The sequence below is a fragment of the Phalacrocorax carbo genome, chromosome 3, assembly GCF_963921805.1.
Source record: "Phalacrocorax carbo chromosome 3, bPhaCar2.1, whole genome shotgun sequence".
Taxonomy (NCBI): Eukaryota; Metazoa; Chordata; class Aves; order Suliformes; family Phalacrocoracidae; genus Phalacrocorax; species Phalacrocorax carbo.
Window position 1 is genome coordinate 118,923,103 of NC_087515.1, and position 19,465 is coordinate 118,942,567.

General features: G+C 45.4%; 1 long non-coding RNA gene across 1 annotated transcript; it reads right to left on the minus strand.

Moving 5' to 3' along the window:
• Positions 1–7,576: 7,576 nt before the first annotated feature.
• Positions 7,577–16,009, minus strand: LOC135312901 (uncharacterized). Its single transcript, XR_010372523.1, has 4 exons — positions 15,748–16,009; positions 14,924–15,074; positions 13,758–14,047; positions 7,577–7,776 (listed from the first exon to the last, which is right to left on the minus strand). It is a non-coding gene; the product is annotated as an uncharacterized LOC135312901 (long non-coding RNA).
• Positions 16,010–19,465: the final 3,456 nt, after the last annotated feature.

Here is a 19,465-nt window from a genome sequence, read left to right on the forward strand (position 1 = left end):
ATTTCAAAGGATCTCCTGATACCAAGAAATAGACAGTAATAAATTCTCTTGCTTTTCTTTTACACCCACGAGGACAGAAGAGGTTCAAGAACCCCTTTGTATAACTTTATTTGAAATTAGAAGCATCCCTCCACTTTAGAAGTACCGGGCATATAAGGCTGATGGCGGGTATCAGGGTCAAGTAGTGAATGGCATAATATTAGACTCACTGAAATTTGTAAGTCTGCAGGTTAGACTACAGAGAGTTGGCTGTCATACTTCAGAGCATCCGCTGGCTCTCAGGGAGGTAGGCAAGAATTTGTCCCTTCTCCCTTCTTTTTATTACAATTACAGGGACTAAGTTAGGACTTAAAGGAGCTGCATTTTTCTTGGTCTCTGTTTTGGATTTAATTGACTAATGACCAGACTGGAGATGCTGTGTCTTCTAATTTTCATTATTTAATATTGGTCATGCTGTGGCTGTGAGAGAGAACTGGCTGTAGGAAATGGCCTCAGCCTGCATGACTGTTAAGTGTATTCAAGTTAAGCTGCATGAAGAATAAACAGAAGTATATCACTTGCCAGGGTTGTCAGTATTCAAAAGGATAAATTTTGATAAATTAAAGAAACTAACAAAGTCACACGGACTGGGGAGCTGGAAAGTGGAAAAGATGGATTTCTTTAAGGCACTAAAACTATCCAGAAATGGTAGTCCAAAAAAGATATGCAGGGGAGGGCAATACTAAAGTAGACAATTAATGAGGTTTAGGAAAAAACCCCAAACTGACAAATAGAGACAGCTGTGTTAGAGCTAGGGAAGGGGAGATGTAAAATGAGAACTGATGAGTGGGAGATAAGTTAAACCTGACAGAGAAGCAGCAAAATGCTCTTTGCCCATATGAATAGAACAAGAAGAATGAAACGAGTGAGGATCAAGTACAGACTGGGGATACTCCAGATATAGTTCCCAGACTGAAAATCCTCACTTGAGCACCTAATGTAGGACTCAGGCAGAATTTAAACCCCCAAACAAGCTGCCTCCTTTTCTGTAATGACCTGGTTATAGTTCAGGAGTGTTCTTTTGTTTGCATGCTCCCATGTTACCTTCACTGCGTGCTCCTACTTGCAAGTGGCTGTGCAAATCACTATTTAGGAAGGATTGCCAAGGTACAGATTATATGGGGTAGGCAGGTTTGCTCAAGATGACACTTGACAGCATAATAACAATAAAAAGTAATGTACCTTTATCCCTACAGTAGAAAACCAGGGGGTGAGTGAGCAGGAGAGGCAGTGAAAGTACAGAGGAATTGATCAGATAATACCAGCGTAACTGCACAGACTGCACACAAGGTCAAGACCGCAGAAATGAGGGTGGGGAGGGGAGAGCTGCTATTTAGCCTAAGAGGAGCTGAGTTTTTAGCAAATGCAGTACAGTCAGGACTTAAAGGTCTTCTCAAAGGTTGAGCTAGGAAAACCCCATTACTGTGGTTGGCTAAATCTGCCTGAATTGCTCGCTTCCAGATGTTACAGTATAAACCTCACTCTGCTATCATTTTAGGAGATTTACTAAATAGCTTTTTCTGTTGTGATATGCAGATAAAATGTCCTGCTTCCATTGTCCTTACCAGTTCTGTCCCCTTTTATTCTGGTAGTCAGTGTCCTGGAGATGAATGACTGTTTGGGGAGATCTAATTCCCGGTGTTTAACTTCATAATAAGATAGGGACAGACAGGTAAATTGAGCCAGACCCACTGGTACTTACACCACGTCTGCTCTGTTGTTTCTAAGGGCTTGCACATAAGTAAAGCTCATGCTCTCGCTGGGGTAGATGTGTTGGAGGGAAAAGGGGTCACACAAGTAAGACTGAATTGGGATCAAGATGATCTGAAATCAGTTCTCAATTCAAATGAGATTTTACTTGTCCCTGTCTAAATTAAAAAAAAAAACAACAAAACAAAACAAAACCCCAAACCAAACCAAACCAAAACAAAAAACCAACAGGCCATTTGCCTGTTACTTACTGTAAAGCATCCAGAGAGGGAAATGTATAAAATATCTTGTGAACCAGCAAGCCCTGCTAGGAAACTATTTATGCTCCTTTCTGTTCAACAGGCTGGGAAGTCTTAATGTTTCCTGTCATGTTAAACTTCCTCTAGTGCCTTGGCCCTGTTCTCAGGAATGCGTGCTGAGGCAAGCTCCCCAATACATAGAACACTCAAATGGCTGTCCTTTTGGTTCATTGCCAAGTACTGTAGATTTTCAAAGCTTCCAAAGCAAGTCCTGCATATTGAAATGCAGCTATGCAGAGTATCATCACCTGGAAAAAGTGAAAATTGCTTTACTGGAGGGAGGGATTGCAAAAGTGTGAAAATAATTTTCTATGTTTCATGCTGATTTGAACTGAGAAACTGAGATAAATTGCCATTTGTCTCTGTTTAGGGCAGCAAGGAAAAGCATGGAAGAGTACAGAATATCTTCTCTTATACTCCCAGTGCTGGGGAAAGGTCACCAGCGGACCTCCCAGAGAACATCCAGGACCCAACGCCAGGGACAAAGAGGACTCGGTTCCATCCTCCTTCCACTCTCTGCCCCTTAAGCAAACACAGCCAAGAGGTGGGTGAAGCTGCTAACACCTGATGTAACCTGCCCAGATCAGCAGGACTCCCAGGAGCTTTGCATTCTCCTGGCATTCGCTCAGGGGCATTGCACCTCTGCTTGTTAGCTGTGGGCAGGGCTGGGAACCGCAGCCTTCGCCCAGGAGAACACTCTGAATCCATTGCAAACCAAGCTAAACGTGCTCACTGCAAAAATCTGCTGCTATTTCATCAGGTCAATGTGTAATTGTTTCTGTTGCTTGAGGGCTCCATCAACCCCTTCATTAAAATGTAAATTTTACATTAATTAAAAATGCTGGGAGCATTTGCACAATTTATGACCAAATCCTAGAGTCCAGCAACACCCACGCTGGGGAGGGGCAGCAAAAGAGCTTTGAAACTGCTGAAATAAATCCTTATCTCAGAACACTGGGGACGTTTTAGCTGATAAAGGAGGTTCTTCTTGGACTTTTAGAATTAATTCATTCTCCCAAGATTGGAAAACAGGCAAAGCAGAAGGGTCTCAAGCAGAATTTTGTTCTTACAGATAGACCTACATCTAAAACTATTCACACACAAGAGAAAGAAAGAAGAATAATCCCAGCTTATGCTGTAATACAGCAATAAGCCTGTGATCTCATTTCTGCTCAACCCTCCTTTCCCAACCAGTAATTTTACATATTTCTCTCTATAGCTGATCTATTCTTACAGCACTAGGAACGCACCTGCTGGGGTTCCTCAGTTTCAGTTGGAGTAAATCCCATCTGGCCCTAACACATCAGTAAAGGTAAAATTTCTCTTGTGATGTGTTGGGTGAGTGGGGAGCTGCGCCTCAGTGGGACGTACCGGACCAGCAAGATGAGGCAGTCTCCAGGAGGCTGCGGCTGCCTGGTTTCCATGTGTTGATCTGGGACCTTCCCACCTGATCTCTCCTCTGAGGTGAGGAGCTGGAGCGGTGCCAGGAGAGCCTGGGCGCACTGGTGCTCTGTACCTTGCTCTCTTACTGGGACAGCTGCAGTTGGGACCATGTCTGGCAGCTGGGAAGACGGGATCAGTAGGGGGCTGAAACCCTCTGTGTGGCCTTGTGACATATTCACAGCATGTGAAACCACCCTACGTGTCTTGGTAGTGCGTCCTTGGGTGACTGGAGCCCATTCACTTTGCCCAAGGTGAGGAAAGCATGTGATCTCACCAGTGGGAAATGCCTGGGGTAAAGGATCAGGCTGTAGGAAGTCTATTGTTTCACGGGACACCTCATGTCTACGGCCAGAGGCTCTACCTCCTACCTGGATTCAACTATCCTGGCTGGAATTTTTAGTGCTTTCACCTTACCAAGATGTAGTCTTTCCCCCTATTTTCCTTAAGGCACTAACAATTCCCAGCTGGTTTACATCCCTCTGCCCCCGGGGAAGCCTGTGGCAAACCTGGTCCTTAACTTTTCTGGGCACAACTCAATCACAGTGTGTCACTGGGGAAAAGAAAACATCCCAACAGCTGCAAAAATAAACCTGAGTGAAAATATCTTCCTCCTCAGAAGTGAAATAAATGGCAATCAAGGGTGGTAGCTTTTTGCACTCCCTGGCCTCCTTGCAGGTGGAGGAGAAACAGCAGAGTGACCGGTGTGTGTTACCTGTGCATGCCTGACCATGCTCAGGGAGAGAGCAGGTCAGGCTGGCACAGGGCTTGCTCTGAACCTGCTTTTGCAAGGGCCTGCCTCTGCTGCCTCTCATACCTCTGTTTGTATTTTCTGTTTCTGTTCTTCATCTCCTGTAAAATATAATCACATGTACCCAGTTCCAGCAAAGTCTGTCCAGCAACCTATTTCTAGTACCTGTATAAATCAGCAGCAATTTCTACCCAGGTAAATTTTGTTACTCATTATAAAATTGGCATAAGTTAGGTCAGAATCAAGCCTCCTGGAGGAGGGTTTGTTAATGGGCTCTGGAGAGCCTAGGTATATGTGTGTATGTGCATGCATAGGTGAGCAAGAAGAAGGGAGGCAAGAACTCAAAATATAGCTGTTATTCACATTGATATGCTACCACAATGAACCTTGCCTGGGATGAGATGGGCTCCTGTAGTGCCAAGCACTGTACAAGCCAGGAATAAAGCAAAGGTTCCTTCTGCAAAGAGCCCATTCTCTTGCTTACTGACAGATGTAAGAGGTGAATGAAATGAAAACGTGGGAGTATGGCAGGATGGGATAATTACAGACGCTTGCCTTTGCCCAGCTTCACTGTGGGCACAGCTATACTGCTGGGGTCCATGTGATGCGTGACTTTCTGCAGAGTTTAGGGCATTGCCAGGTCTGGTCTGTTATTTATTCAAAGTGACCAAATGCAGGCATTAATTTCTGCGAGGCAAGGCTCTTTATGGCTCCCTGTAGATCATACAGTGGATACTGAATCGCTGTCCTTCTGGTTGTAGATAAATTGTCTGTAAGAATTCAGTATCTTCTGAAATGACATTATTGGGATTGTTTCCACATTCTCAGCCGCAGTGGTTAAATGCATTAAATAAAATAAATGAAAGATGATTTGTTTTTCATTCAGTTGAACTATTCCAAGATTTCAGGGGAAAAAAAATCATCCTGATAGGTCTGGTGTTATAAATAGCAGCACTGCATGTACTGGGGTAAACGATGCATTCCTTCGGGTACTTGTAAGAAAAAGGATCAAGAGAATGTGAAACTCGTAAAATTTATGGTGGTCCTTGGACGGATGTCATGTGTTAGTAGAGGCAAGGCACATACCAAACATGAAGTCGACTAGCCACTGAAGATTTATATCTCCCAGCATCTCCATCCCAATGGCACCATATGTTTATATAGACTGCAGGTTTATTATTGGAAATTGAAGGTTTGCCTCATCACTTCTTACTGGAATCTTGTGGATTTTTTTTTTCTGAAGGACACTGGGAGTAATCTATACTCCCACTTATATCCTGGGTCTATTCTGGTTTAAAATAAAATCTAAAATATGTGCTCTTTTTTTCTTAGGAAGGAACAGGATTCCTGAAACTAGAGAAGGGGATCAGGCAGCAGCTGGCCACCTCATTTCCATATCTGTTGCAGTAAAACCTTGTCTTTATATGTAAGGCTTTTCCTCATACTGTACACATATCCCATCATTCGAGCTGGGTGTAAAACAACTCCTCCGCCTGAAAAGCTGCCAAAAATCCGGGAGCATCCCCGGTCTGCAGCAGGAATAGCCCTGAAAAGCTGTCAAAACAGAGGAAGTGAGAGAGGGGGACTGGGATGGATGTGTTTCCCAAGCAGCGCAGGAGCCCAGGCTAGGCTGAAGCTCAGCACCCCGGCACCAAGGTGAACAGGGCTGTGGGGCAGAGCTGCCACCTGGCAGAGCCCAGTGTGACTGCACTGGGCTGGTACGAAGGGCACACATGGGAAATGCAATGGGCAAGAGAAGGTCTGAATGTGCCGTGGGACCTGACGGGCAGGGGTGGCTTGGTGAGGGCTGGTCAGAACAGAGGCACTACTCAGCTCAACACCCTACCCTGAGCATTCAGGCAGCTGAAAGCACGCACAGCAGTTTTGGCTACCTGTCCTTTGCAGCTGGGGGGGATGCGAGCCGTAATTTGCCAGAGGAAAATGAGCTCATATTTTCCCAGGCACTTGTTCCCAGGAGCCAGTGGCAGGTGGGGATGTCCCCACAATGGTGCCCCCCCCCAGCCAGGGAAGGGAGGGTCCCTTGTACCCTCTGCTGAGACTTCAGACCTACCGGTAGCAGGAAATGGTATCTTATACAAGCACATGCTTGGGTAGCTGTGGTAACTAAAATAATATTATGTACTCCACGGAGATGGGATTGTTGTGGTTAATGGACGTGTAACCCATGGTATTAAGCAGTTCCTGCTCACAGTGAGGGCTACATTATATTTAATGTCATTTTACTTACCTATGGTCTAAGGTGTTGCTTTCTTCTAGTATAACCCAGGACTATGTGGGTTTGTAACTTCTTCCACCCTGCAGGGTTGCTCTTAGGTCACAGTTATCCCAAGGACAGAAACACAAACTTTTAGGGTATATCCTTACTGGTTAATTTAAACAGCCAGGACCAGTCCCTTGGCCTCAGGCAGGTGGTCTGCCCATTAGTGTCATCACATCTCCGGTCGGTCTGGCCACATCCAAACAACCAGCTGGGAATAGCCTCTGGCCCCAGTTAAATCCTAAACTGTCCCCAGGGATTGCGAGGACAGTACTGGTGGCCCAGACCTAAACTGGGCTATGTCACCACTGCCAATTTAATAGAATATGTGATCAGGTTTTGGGGACTAAACCTTCAAACCTGGACCTTCAGGATGAGTTTATTAGTACGGATGTAACCTCCATTTTCTACATGGGGAAGAAGAGGAAACATGAAAAGCTTCTTATTTACATAAACTATTATGCCCCTTACCCAAAATGCTGCCTACTAATACACAAACTTGGCTGGAATCTGTTTAGGTTTTGATTTCACAAGCGTTAAGAGACTGTGTACATCACCACTGCTGTGAAAGGACATGCAAAAGGCAGCAGAAGGCCATGGGCATCACCCTGCTGGCCCAGATCTGGGCTGTAGCTGCAGACCCAGTACATTTGAGCAGGGCAGTGCTGCCTGCAGTTTGGTCCTGGCCAAAACAATGTCCCACAAGATTAATGGTGTACATTGCTTTGCTTTCTAGCTGAGATGGAGCTAGTAATACCCAATTTTGAACTTACTGGTGTAATTACGAGAGTCATACACGCTTAGAAGTCGTCTGTCTGATCCCAGGTACAGCAGTGTCAGCAGGGCTGAGGGAATCTCGCCTCTTGGTGGGTCTGGCCACCAGAAATACATCTGTGATCACATATGCAATGTTTGAAAGAAGCAGGGTTTGAAGCAGGGCCCACCCCAGCCTTATATAAATAAATCTGATCTCTCTTTCACCTTCCTAACTTTGTTTTGTGCTGCAAAGACCCAAAACTCTTCCTTGTACAAAAGGAAAATGCACAGAGTCACTCCTTGAAGTGATGTTTATTATCCAGGCTGGCAGCATTTCAACCCTTGGACCAATCTTCTAAGACAAAAATTGCCCATCTAGCTGAAGACCTTCTGCTTCTGGATTAATGTGTTTGGCTTCTGTTGATTTATGGGAGTGGTGACTTCACAACCTCAACACATGCTCTGAAGAAAGTGAGTTTGGGACAGAAACCAGGAGCTATCCACTGAAAAACAAAGCAAAGGGAGATGGATTCAGTCTGTGTGCCCCATTCCTGGGGCTCAGGTGCCCCGTGCCGTCACGATCGCAGAGCATGCAGGAGGTGCTGCTCCTCCTGGAGCATCTGTGTGCTGCTCAGCTGGGAGGAGGGAGAGATGGAGAGACAATATTTGCCATTCCCTTTCTGAGATTCTCAGTGCTTTCATCCCCCCAGAACCCCACTAGCTGTGTGTCCTCAGCTGTCCCCAGCAGCCCTGGTAGGTTCCTGGAGTGGCTGATTGCCTCTGAGCACTAGCTCACCAGCCAGCCCAGCCTGAAGGATGCTGTGCCTCTGAGTTCAGTCTGAACAAGATAAGGGGCATGAGAATACAGCTTAGTTAGAGTCACAGCGTGGTCTGATTATGGACACTCTGTCTGATGTGTTTTCCTTATCTGAGTGGAAAAAGTACCACCTGCAACTCTGCTCAGCATAAAGGTAACCAAATTGATCTTGTGTGTCTGCAGTGAGCAAGTCCTCACAGGCTTTCAACAAAGCCAGAAAGAAAAAAGGACAGAACAGCGATAACGGACGGACTGATTTCGATACACACTGAGCTGGCAAGGACACAAAGGACACTCACAGAAGATTCAAATTTTTTTTTTCTAATTTCATCTGACATTTAGCAATCGTAACTTTTCATTGGAGTAATAAATGGGTTTGTCCTTTTCAGCAAAACTGTGGACATATTATTCCCTTTATGGTGTGTTTTGCTGAATCCCAGATGTTGCTGTTTATTCAAGACAAAGTTCATCCAAAGAAGGGTCAAGGGAAAAAAAAAGGTTTTGCTAAAAGCAAAAAACAAAAAAGGTTTTAGAACACTTTGTTTGTGTAGGTATTACTTGGAGCTTTACACTGAGCTGAATTACAGCAAAGCAGTAAATCATTCTGGGGGAGTGAAAATGACTGTCAATGCTTGCTTCCCCCATTAACCTTTTTTAATGTGAACTTGTAAAATAATATGTGGTCTGGGAGATTAGGAACAAGTGACTACTCATTGAGATAGCCTCCACAGGAGAAATTCGCATCTTTCCTGATGTGACTGTGAAAGAAATAACCCTTTGCTTATCCAGTCTACTCCTGGGTTAAGTGCCACTCTCTACAGGCAGAGATGGAGCAACCAGGGGAAATACATGATTAAAGATGCTGCTTATTTGGTTTATGCCCTAATTGTTTCTGTCTCAGATGAGATCCCCAGTGTACCAGGTGCTGTATGAAGCAAAACCCAATCCACACTAGAGCATTTACAGGTTAAAACAAGAAATCACAGGCCTTGTTCAGAGGCAAGAGGAAGACAAAACATTCTTCAGGTGCTTTTCAAGAATTACAAAAGCATCACTTGCATTTTAACTAGCTTTTAATCTAGGGAACAGAGGCAGAAGCAAGTCAGACTGTTGGTGCTGTGCAGCCTTCCCTTGGGAAGGAGCGGGGAGAGGAGCCGTGGGAGTCCATGTGACTGTACCACTCAGTAAATAGGGTCTCACAGCTCCTGTCTTTGCTGTGCACAGGTTTGAAACATCTGAACACTGAGTAACTCAGTTCCCACCAGCAACACATGCAAGATGCACCAGCAAAGAGCAGTTTCCAGCTGTGGTGAGTGTTCAGCGCTCACAATTTGGGCTACCCTATTCTGCAAGTGCCCCTGCCCTTTGGGAGAAATGACTCCATCCCCTCTCCCAGCAGGAAACCAGTCCCTCTGGAACCAGCCCAGGTGGCTGTAGAGCAGCCTTGGGTGGCTCTGAATAGCAAACCTCTGACTACAGTCCTGTCTTGGTTTCTGGAGTGAGAAGATGACCTAAAGCTGAACTTAGTCCCACAGCATAACTAAACTGAGCCGATGAATTTGCCTCCAATTTTGGTAGATTTCCTCCATACTGGAAAGGAAAATAAGCAGAATAAAAGCAAGAGGTTTGTTTTATTTGCAGGGAAGGTGTTCACAAGAGTGGTTTGCTACCTGCTGTTGCTAGCTGAAGGCTGATGAGATATTTAGCAGCCTATTTGAACTAATTGCACTCGCTGGAACCACACGTTCAGGTCCTATTTCAGCCTTTCATCCCTGTCAGGTGGGATGAACCCACTCCTGATGTATAACCAACCCCTGCGTGAGAGGGTTTCAAAGAGTGGGTATGTCCTGCCTGCCCATCCACCACTGCTGCCACGATGATGGACAGAGGTGGAGAAAGAGTCTTCTCGGTGGACAAGAGGTATGGTGGAGGTTTTTTACAGCTCTTGGGAACTGAGAACTGCCTCCTCAGGAAGCCAAGAGGCTGATATCTCCCCAGTGCTATGGAGGTGGAAATAGAGGTGTGTGGCATCAGGTCTGAAGACACCTTATGCTGGGCTGGAAATGAGCAGCAATGCAAAATCAGCATAAAGCACAAAAAGTAAGCAGCTATCCCCTGGCCAGATTTAATGTTTGGCAAATTCCTGAGCAACCCTTCCCTTCAGCAACCCTTGGAGCACTCCAGGAGCTTGTCAGGTGGGTTGGCTTTTACCGAGTTGAGGTTTCCCTGTGCAGACACAATGGATTAATCACAGAGACACATGCAGTCTGGGGACCTGCCTCTGTTGTCATCCCACAGCTCTCCCACCTCCCTGCAGCAATCCCTGTAACCCATCTTGTGATGGATTCAGGGTGGCCTTGGCATGGGTTTCTGGGTGCTGGCAGGAGACTGCCACACAGCCATAAAAGCTGGTGGTGCTGTGCAAAGGTCTCCTTCCAGGCTGAATCTGGCCTTACATCTTTATGTCCATGCAAGGTATCTCAGGAGAAAGGGGAGGATGTGTCAGTGCTGGGAATGATCACCCTGAAGCACCAGAGCTGAGGAGCAAACTGAAGCCTAAAATGTGAAATGCCTGTGCTCTGCCAGAGTTTTCTGAGACCCTTTGCCCCTATCATGAAGAAGTTTGATCTTGTTTCCCCTAGGAGCATTTTGTCCCTGCTCAGAAAGAGTGGAGGCACCAATGGGTGGTTGTCCTTATGAGCCACACTCCCTGTCTCAGAACTACTCAGAACAGCAATTTGGCAGCTCCCCAGGGCTTCTGTTTCCCTCAGGTTTGGTACCTTCTTAATTAAAAACTCACAAGGTATCAAACAGATTTTTTTTAAAATTTGGTTTGGCTGCCTTTGGGAGGGGGGAAGGGGAAACAACTTCTCATCTACTTGCTAGGAGGAATATGTACCTATGGACACAGCCTAATCTCACTTTTAAGCAAACAGATCAATATTTGCTTTTCACCACATAGAAACTTGCTGTTAGCATTTCTGGTACAGAAATTAATAAGTATTGATGTTAGGTGCCAGCGATTTGGCTGGTGTATGTAGGTGTGTTCTGCTTCAATTCAGCACAGTCAGTTTATTCTAGCAGAGAAATTGTCCTCATTATTTTTCATAGTTGTCCCAAATTTTCTTTCCAAAATGAAGTTACAATTAAGATAGAAAAGATGAATGAAAAATTAACTGCATAAAATCAAACAGGAATCAGGACGGGCACCTGGAGGGGTGGAGGCTAGATTCCTTTTAGGGAGGGGAGTGCTGGTGCAGGCTGGGTTGCTGCTATCCCTTGCCTGACTGCTTGAACTTACATATCTCAAGTTTCTCAGGTCACAAGATTATTCATATTTCCTTACCTTATAGTCTCTGCTAGGAGCACTAATGCATCACTCCTTTTGTGCTTACCGTGAGGAAATACATAGCATTAAACAGCCTACAATCTACACAGGCAAGGTAAGTAGAAAGCGGGAGGTAACATTATTGTTATACCTATATATGGGCTGGGAAGGTTAAGGGAAGGAGATGAGGGGACATGCCTGTGCCAGTCTGTGGCAGACTGAGCAGTTAAAGACTGATCTCCTAAGACCCCTGTTAGGGTTCTTCTTGTACAACCACCTCTCTCCTGGAAACACCCTTATCTCACTGAGAGAAATGAAATTTGTGGATGCCAACTAGCCCTGTAAGAGGACCTTTCCAAAACAGGGATGTGTTTTGCAAACAGATATACTTTTTCTTTGCAAGTTAGTAATAGGGACCCAATAGATCTACCACAGGTAGCAGCTTGCCTGGCATGTGGGAGCCAGCAGAGCTGGACCAAGCTCCATCCCCAGTTCTGCCTGAGGAGGCGAAATAGGGTAAAATGCCCTTCCTGTAGCGCCAAGCCAGCAGAGTGAACACAAACTATCCCCACACCTCTGGGTTGTGTTCACTCTCCTGAAAACAAATCATGTCCCCAGCTGGGACTTGTCCTGCTTCCATAATAGGGCATGAAAGGAGGATAAACTTCATTACACATGTCCCACCTAAGAGCGCATATTTAGTTATTTGCAATGGAGCAGAGCTGCTGGGCAGCACTTAGCACTGCCACAATCTGCCTCGGTCCCAGAGCCGTGTTTGCTCTGTGCACAGGAGTCTGCGATGGAAGAAGAGCACAGTCTGCTGACTCTTTCCACACATGACGTTAGCAGGTCAATCTCAACGTTGGTTCATGGGCGTACATGTTCTAATGACTTTCCCTCTATTTTGTAGAGTCCTGACCTCTAGTAATAACTACCAATGTCTATCTCTAATAATATTAGTAACAGCATCATTGCTGATGCTCTGAAGGCAGGTGCTAGTGAGTATAGTCACAACCAAGACAAGGTGCTGGACTATCTTCCCTGGGCCTGTAAACACTTCGCTGTGCAATATGGTGGCCAAGCTGGTGTCCTTGCATTGTCAGATGGTATGTAGGGCATGTAAACAGCCTGTTGTCCCCTGCCTTCTTGCTTCCCTGAGGTATCTCAGTGCATTAACGTCACCTTGTGTTATGCTGCTGTACTGGATGGCGTCAATGGCTGTGTGGTAACGTGATTTGGTCAGATAGGGACTTGGTGACAGGTGCTTCTAGAAATAGAAATGTAGCATTGTCTACATGTCTGGTGCCAGCCACGAGGTCAGGGTTCCCACAGCAGGCCACTTTTGACATTCATCTTGCTGCTGTGCCTGAACAACCATCCCGCACTGTGACTTTTGGTTTAGTATGAGTAGGCATTTTAATACTGTGGCATCACCAGCTTAACTAGTCAGAGAGGGGCTCCCTTCCCTTACTCCCAGAACTTGCACTTGCGTTCCCAAAATTATCCTGTCATGCCAGTGAATGGCAGAAACTCCAAGCTGTGTGTTTCCCCTGGCTGAAGCAGAGAAAGAAGCAAAGGGGTGCTGTTCCACACCCTGCCTGGGGCCGCAGAGCCATGCCACCTAGGAGCAGTGGCATGGAGGGACATGGGTTTAATCACCAGAGGGCTCAGGAGCTGAAACTTGTCCACTGCACAGTGGCACAATCAAGAAGACATTTAAGGTCTCAGCTGGAAAACAAACATAGAAAAGATAACCACAGATTACAAGGCCATTTGAGATCTACGTACATATACTGTTTTGACAGCAGAAATTATAAACAGATCATTTCCTTGACCTGTGCCCTACAATCTGTTTGAAAGCAATTCCTGCCTTTTATCTGAGAAACCAATGGTGGAAAACATCGCTTGCACGGAAAATATTGTCTCGGTCTTCTCTTGCCCAATGGTTTATTTCCTAATTCTGATTAACCAAGCTAATACCCATACTTCTTTGGCACTACCTGAGTGTGAGTCCCCGTGGTGCTGCTGCTGACTGTTTGGATGGGTCTGCACTGATGAGTCAGAGCCAAAGTGCCTGTGATGGACTGATAAAAGGAGGATGACACTTTAGGCAGCACAAACCATGAGAAACACACGTATCAGCTTATTCCACAATACTTTCACTGGTGGTGGAGGAGGAAAGTGGAAAAGGGAGATACAGGAAGGAAAGAGGCAATAGGAGGAAAAGCAGGGAATGGATCAGAACAAACAACCAGGACAGAGAAAAAAAACATTTCCAAAGCAGAGAAAAGAGAGAAGTAGCTCCTATATAGAAATCTTCTCTGCTTTGTCCTGCTTACCTAACAAAAGTGCTGCAGGCTTCCCACATGTCTCTTAGTTACTGATGACAGCGTGAGAGTACAAGGCTGTTTCAGCATGCTGCTCCTTTTCACTGTCGGGCTCGACCTGCTGCTCGCTCTTCCCTTCTTGGGGGCAGCAAGGTGGAGGCAGGGGACTGGGGCTCCAGGGCATCTTTTCTGGGAGGTGAGTTAAGGGCAGCATGACAATAGATATCTAGGAGGTGGCAGATTTGACCAAAGAGATGAAGCTGTGTGACTGCCAGGGTCTGATGCTACAAGCAAGGCAGGAACTGTAAGGAGAGAAAGAAAAGTCTCTCTCAGATTACTGGAAGCAGATTCTGGTGTTTAAGCTGGTTTTACTCTCCTCTGAAATGTGTAGGTTGTGTTTTAAACTGCAGTGGTCAATGCTGCCTGTGTGGTAGCAGTAGCATTACTGCACCCATGAGGAGTTGAGGATTTTGCTCAATGAATCTAAGAATCTAAAAGATTAGATCTCTCTTTACAAACCTGGCTGTTAAAGGAGAATGGCAGTCATCCTTTAAGCAGCTCTTTTTATACACAATCGTCTTGAAGTGCTTTCCAGGGCTGAGGTCCATCAGGCCCCAAGAAACCCCTCCCCAGGGACAGAGCCTTTGCTAGACCTACGTCAGTGTCCCCCCAGCTGTTGCTCTGCCTGGTTAGCACTGAAAAACCTCCTTATGGAATCATTATTGCAGACCATTTGCTGGTCTGGATCAGTGCCTGCTTCTTGCAGATGTATTTGTCCTTCGGTCTTCCCCCAGCACTGTTGCTGCCAGGGCCATGACTGGGCTTTCATTGTTGCATTTACAAGAGTGATTAAAGCTGCAGAGGGTGCAGAGTTAGAGCCAGGCCAGGCTGTTGCGCCTGCCTTCGTCCTGAGGTTGGTTTTCATCTGCATGCCACTGTCTTAGAAATCTGCTTTCATGGAAGATATTCTTCATATGAAAGCAATTGAGACCTGTTGTCTGGCAATGTCCTGCCAATGTCCTACCACTGGCAAGACACACTGCTCCCAGGACATGGTGGCCAGCTGGGTGGCAATTCGAATCTGCTTCTCTCATTTCCAAAGCACTGATTTTGACCCCAGCCCTGTGGTGTGAACTAGTCCTTTTCCACCTCTGACATAACTCAGTTGTCACTAGTACCTTCCCAGGCCTTGGGTGCGCGCCATCACTGCTGCTCTACGCAGTCACCGGTTCACCAGCCTCGCTCCTCTCTCCAGCCAGGTGTGTGTGCAACTCTGTCGTGCATCATGAGGCCACCTGCCCGGGAATGGCTCACGGCTACATTCTTGTCCTAAAAACAAGGCAGACACAGAGAAAATCCCTGCTGGTAATAGTCACGGTTCATGCCCTGTCCAGCAGTTGCTTGTAAGAGTGTTAGGTGATCTGAGGACAAAAACCATGCCAGCAATGGAGCTAATGTCCTATCAATAAGGCAGGCTCCAGGCCTGCATCCTGGTCCTAATCAATTTTCTAAACCAGACGTGACCCAGATTACCTAACTTCAGTAAGCTATGTAGGGAAAATATCAGTCTAATTTTCTCTAGAAGATGGAGCCTCACCCTGGGAGTACCACAGGTCTTACCTAAGGCTCCATACAAAGCCTGAGGGCTCCTGATGGTGGAGGGAAGGCAACAGGCTGCATCCCCTGCCCAGGTCTGTGCCCACACCAGGGGGGCTTATACCTGCTGGGCAGTACTTGTGCTGCTACCTCTGTGGTCTCTTGCTCCCAGACTTTTCACAGACACATCAGCTCAAAACTAAAGAGTCGCTTTTTTTACTGGGGCATCTTCTACCTCACCAGTTCTTACAGAGCAGGATCTGGGCAGGAAACATCTGCTTCAGAGACTGCGGCAGCCTGAGTGGTCAAATGAACTGTGGTAAAGCAGGGAGTAAACACAGCCAGTGCGTAACAAAGTGGTGTCCGGTAACAAATTCCTCCTATAGGAAAGAAAACTGAATCTTACCCTTGTTTCCCCAAATCCTCTCTGTTTCCCAGCTAAGCCCCAACGATGTCAAGCATCCCAGGCATGCAAGGAAATGCTGCTGACGTCAGGCAGCCGGAGGCCAGGGAGAGGGGGTGGAGCTCAGGAAGTCTGTGCCCCTGACAATGAAACGGATACTGTGCGGAGAGTATATTCTGGGTCATAAAAGGGTTTCCCCGGTGCACAATCTGTCTGAGACAATTTTCTATTTAAAGTCCCCATCTGTAGTCTGAGGAAGGGGCAGTGGAGCACTGAGTGAATCATCCATCCTGTCCAAGTGAATCCTGAGGTGGGAGATTTCCTGCATTCAGAAAGAAAACAAGATGCAGGGTGGCTGCTGGTGCCAGCGGGGAACCCAATGACATCTAATGGGACCTCGATGAGGTCATCCAGGAACCCAGATGCAATGTTCATCTGCCATTAATCCCTTATACTTGGAAAAACAAGCCACAGGCTCTCTTGCTTTTGGGAATGTTTTTCTGGAGTAGAACCACAAACCGGGTGCAGGTTGCCCCACCACAATGACCAGCTACAGCCAGGTCGTACCAGTGGAGGAGGTGGTTCACGGTCACTGGCACCATGCCCTCCCTGGCCGCTGGAAGCAAGGGGAGCCTCCCATCCCAGCTCTACAGCTCACAAAGGCAGACTCTGGTCAGGGCAATCAAGTCCCTCCCTGCACTGGTTCACGAGCTGCATTAAGCATTTTACTACCTGCTCACCTCATAAAATAACCTCTACTGCAAATTATTCCTCCCAGGGAAGAAGCTTCAAGTTACAGAAACGCTGTCGTTCACTGAATCAACACTGAATCATGTCCATACTCAGCATGCAGGAAAGATTTCAGCCACAGGAATGCTTAAAGAGCTGTCTGCAATAAATAAAGGTGTGAAGGTGATAAAATATAGGGCAGCATTAGCTTAGCCACACCTATTTAAATCCAGATTTTCCGTTGGTGCTTGAGGCTAAACTTAATGTAATTTTGTACATTTAAAATGGGATTAATGATGAGATTTTCAGATAGGTTTTTGTCTAATTTTCCCCTCACTGAACCACTGAGAGTTTCAGTGGAAGCATCCCAGAGAGCACAGAAAAACAGTAAGTACATGTCTTACCAGAAACACTGCAGCCAGACATGCAAAATGCTGATCTGGTATAAATTTAGTGCACTAATTCAATTGTGTTCACATCATTTTGATAAGTTAACTTTTTATAGGCAGGTTTCATATTGGATCAGACAGTTTTTATTTGTGTCACTCCAGCTTCATGTCAGATGGAACAGTCATAGTAGATGACCTCAACTATCAGGCAGAGACTATTCTACCAATATGGTTTTTGAGAACTCGGTCTATTTCCTAGTGAGTAACACTTGCAACCATTTTCTAAAGCAGATTGTGCTAACCTCAAAAAACATTTCCATTTATTTGACTAAGCTTTGCATTATCTCTAAATAAGCATTGTATTTAACTATGCACTTTCATAACAACTCCTGCTACAGTCCTTTTTTTTGTTGTTGTTCATTAGATTAGAGAAGTAAATTTCTACTTGAAATTTGGGGTAAACAAATAAGGGAAAATATCTTTGTCTGCAAGTGTGCTACAGATGCAGTCCTCACTAATGGTGTCTTTATGGAAGAAGCTTGTAAATGTTTGACAGGAGAGGTGGGATTTGTCTGACCAACTCCAGATGTTCACACTGTAAATTTCTGCCTATGAGCTAAGTGTCTAGACTGCTTTTATAGTCAATGGAGAAATACAGGAGAAATTCAGGATGCATTTTTCCTTGTCCTAATCCTAACAGTTCTGACGTTGCACCCTAGAAGTGCCTGTTTCTTTCCACTGGCTGTAAGGGGAACCTGAAGTGACTAGCACTGATGCAGATGTCCAGGCTATGTCTGCACTAGAAAACTAAAACGCCGGGGATCATTCTCTGGCACTGAAGATGAGGGACAAGGAATGTCACTAAATGCTTTTGCCCTCAAAAGTAGTGAGGTTGCCCCAAAGTCAGTCCTACCCTGACCTGAGCCCACGGGGCCTTTGGGAGACCACTAGGTGGCCCAGGTCGAAATAATGTTGGGGACTCTTCCAGCAGCCTGGATGGTCTAACACTGTGGATGGCCTAACACTGCGGATGGCCAGGCTACAGAAGGAAACCACAGTAGCTGGCCCAGGAATAGACATTTATGCTGTAGATGTGCCAAGTAAAGAGAAATGAATCCTACCAAACATCTTGGAGGTGCTCAGGTCCTCTTCTGCTGCCTTTGCTTGTATATGTGAATGATTTTGTTGCTGCTTGGATGCTGGTGGTGTTTCTTTTGCAGGGACTATGGTTGCTGGTTAATATTTGGCTGCTATGACCTTTCTTCTTATCCTTGCTGAAGCATTATGGTATTTTTGTCAGTGCCTCCAGCTCTTTTCACAAGCCATGCAGGAAGAGGATGGCTCATTTGCCTCTGTAGAGATTTCCCTAAATTGATTTCCCTCTAGTGGATTTGTGCTGCTGGAAGGATTAAGCTTTTTACTTGCTATTTAGTGATTATTAAAATCACTGGGGATAGGATTGCAAGATCAAGCAATGCCTTTGCTAAACCCAAAGGACTTCCTGAGTGAACTTTTGCTGCTCCTTTGATGTAAGCACATGGCTCTTTCCACCCGTACCAGAGCCAGTTGCCAGCTGCAGTCACAAAAGCAGCAGCATGCTTTCTTAAACCTTCAGTCTGGTTGGAACATTAGCTGTCAATGTAATGGAAAAAAATATAATCCTTTTTTTCATCTAGATTTGCATAGTGAAAACACACTGTATTACATTCACTTTTTACACAGTAAAACCTGCTTATTTTTAACTGCTTTGTTATTTTGATGCAAAATTTCTCATTTTCCATCTTTCAGTGGCCCTCTTGTGCCTGCAAGACCTAAGTGTCACTGTCACCAAGAGCTATTGCTGTGGGAATGTACCATATACACTAAACCTTTCAACGGCAGATTCTGAACACAGTTTTAGTGGCGTGAGTATAACATGACCATGACCACAGTCTGTCTGCTAGGGAAATAACACCTGAAATAATTTTAAAGAGCTGGGGCACCTGATTGATTCTTCATATTTTTTGGCTTTATCTCAGCAGTTTCACTGAGACTTCTCCAAAGAACAGCATAAATGACAGGCAAGTCTGACCCCAGCCACTGAGGATGAACAGACATGAAAATAAAACTTAAAACCAAGGAATGGATGCTTCAGTTCAACCACAACATAAAAAGTAACAAAAATGGGATGTGAGAATCTGAGGGGAATCTAGAAGTCCTAACGTGGCATTACAACTGATTCTTTTTAGCTTTGAACTCTTGCTCTTTGATGATGCATGACTTAGTATTTTTATCTATATGCCTTCTCTTCCATGTAAAAACGCCCGTTTTCAATTAAGAAAGCTTACTTTTTTATTGAGTGGTTAGGTTTTATTCCTGAAGCTTTAAAACAGGAGAAAAAAAAATATTGTTAGGGAGAGTGCTAATATACATCACAGGAAAAATACCTTAAAGGAAAAATACCTCACAGGAGAAATAACCAAGAAAGAGTTCTCAGAAATTGGTGTCCAGACCAATTTTTTTCACAAATGAGAGGTGCCGTGAAAAATGAGAATTCCTATTAATTAAATCTTTTGGTGGTAGAGAACAAATGGAGTCACAAATGGAGGAGCTGAAGGGATCTG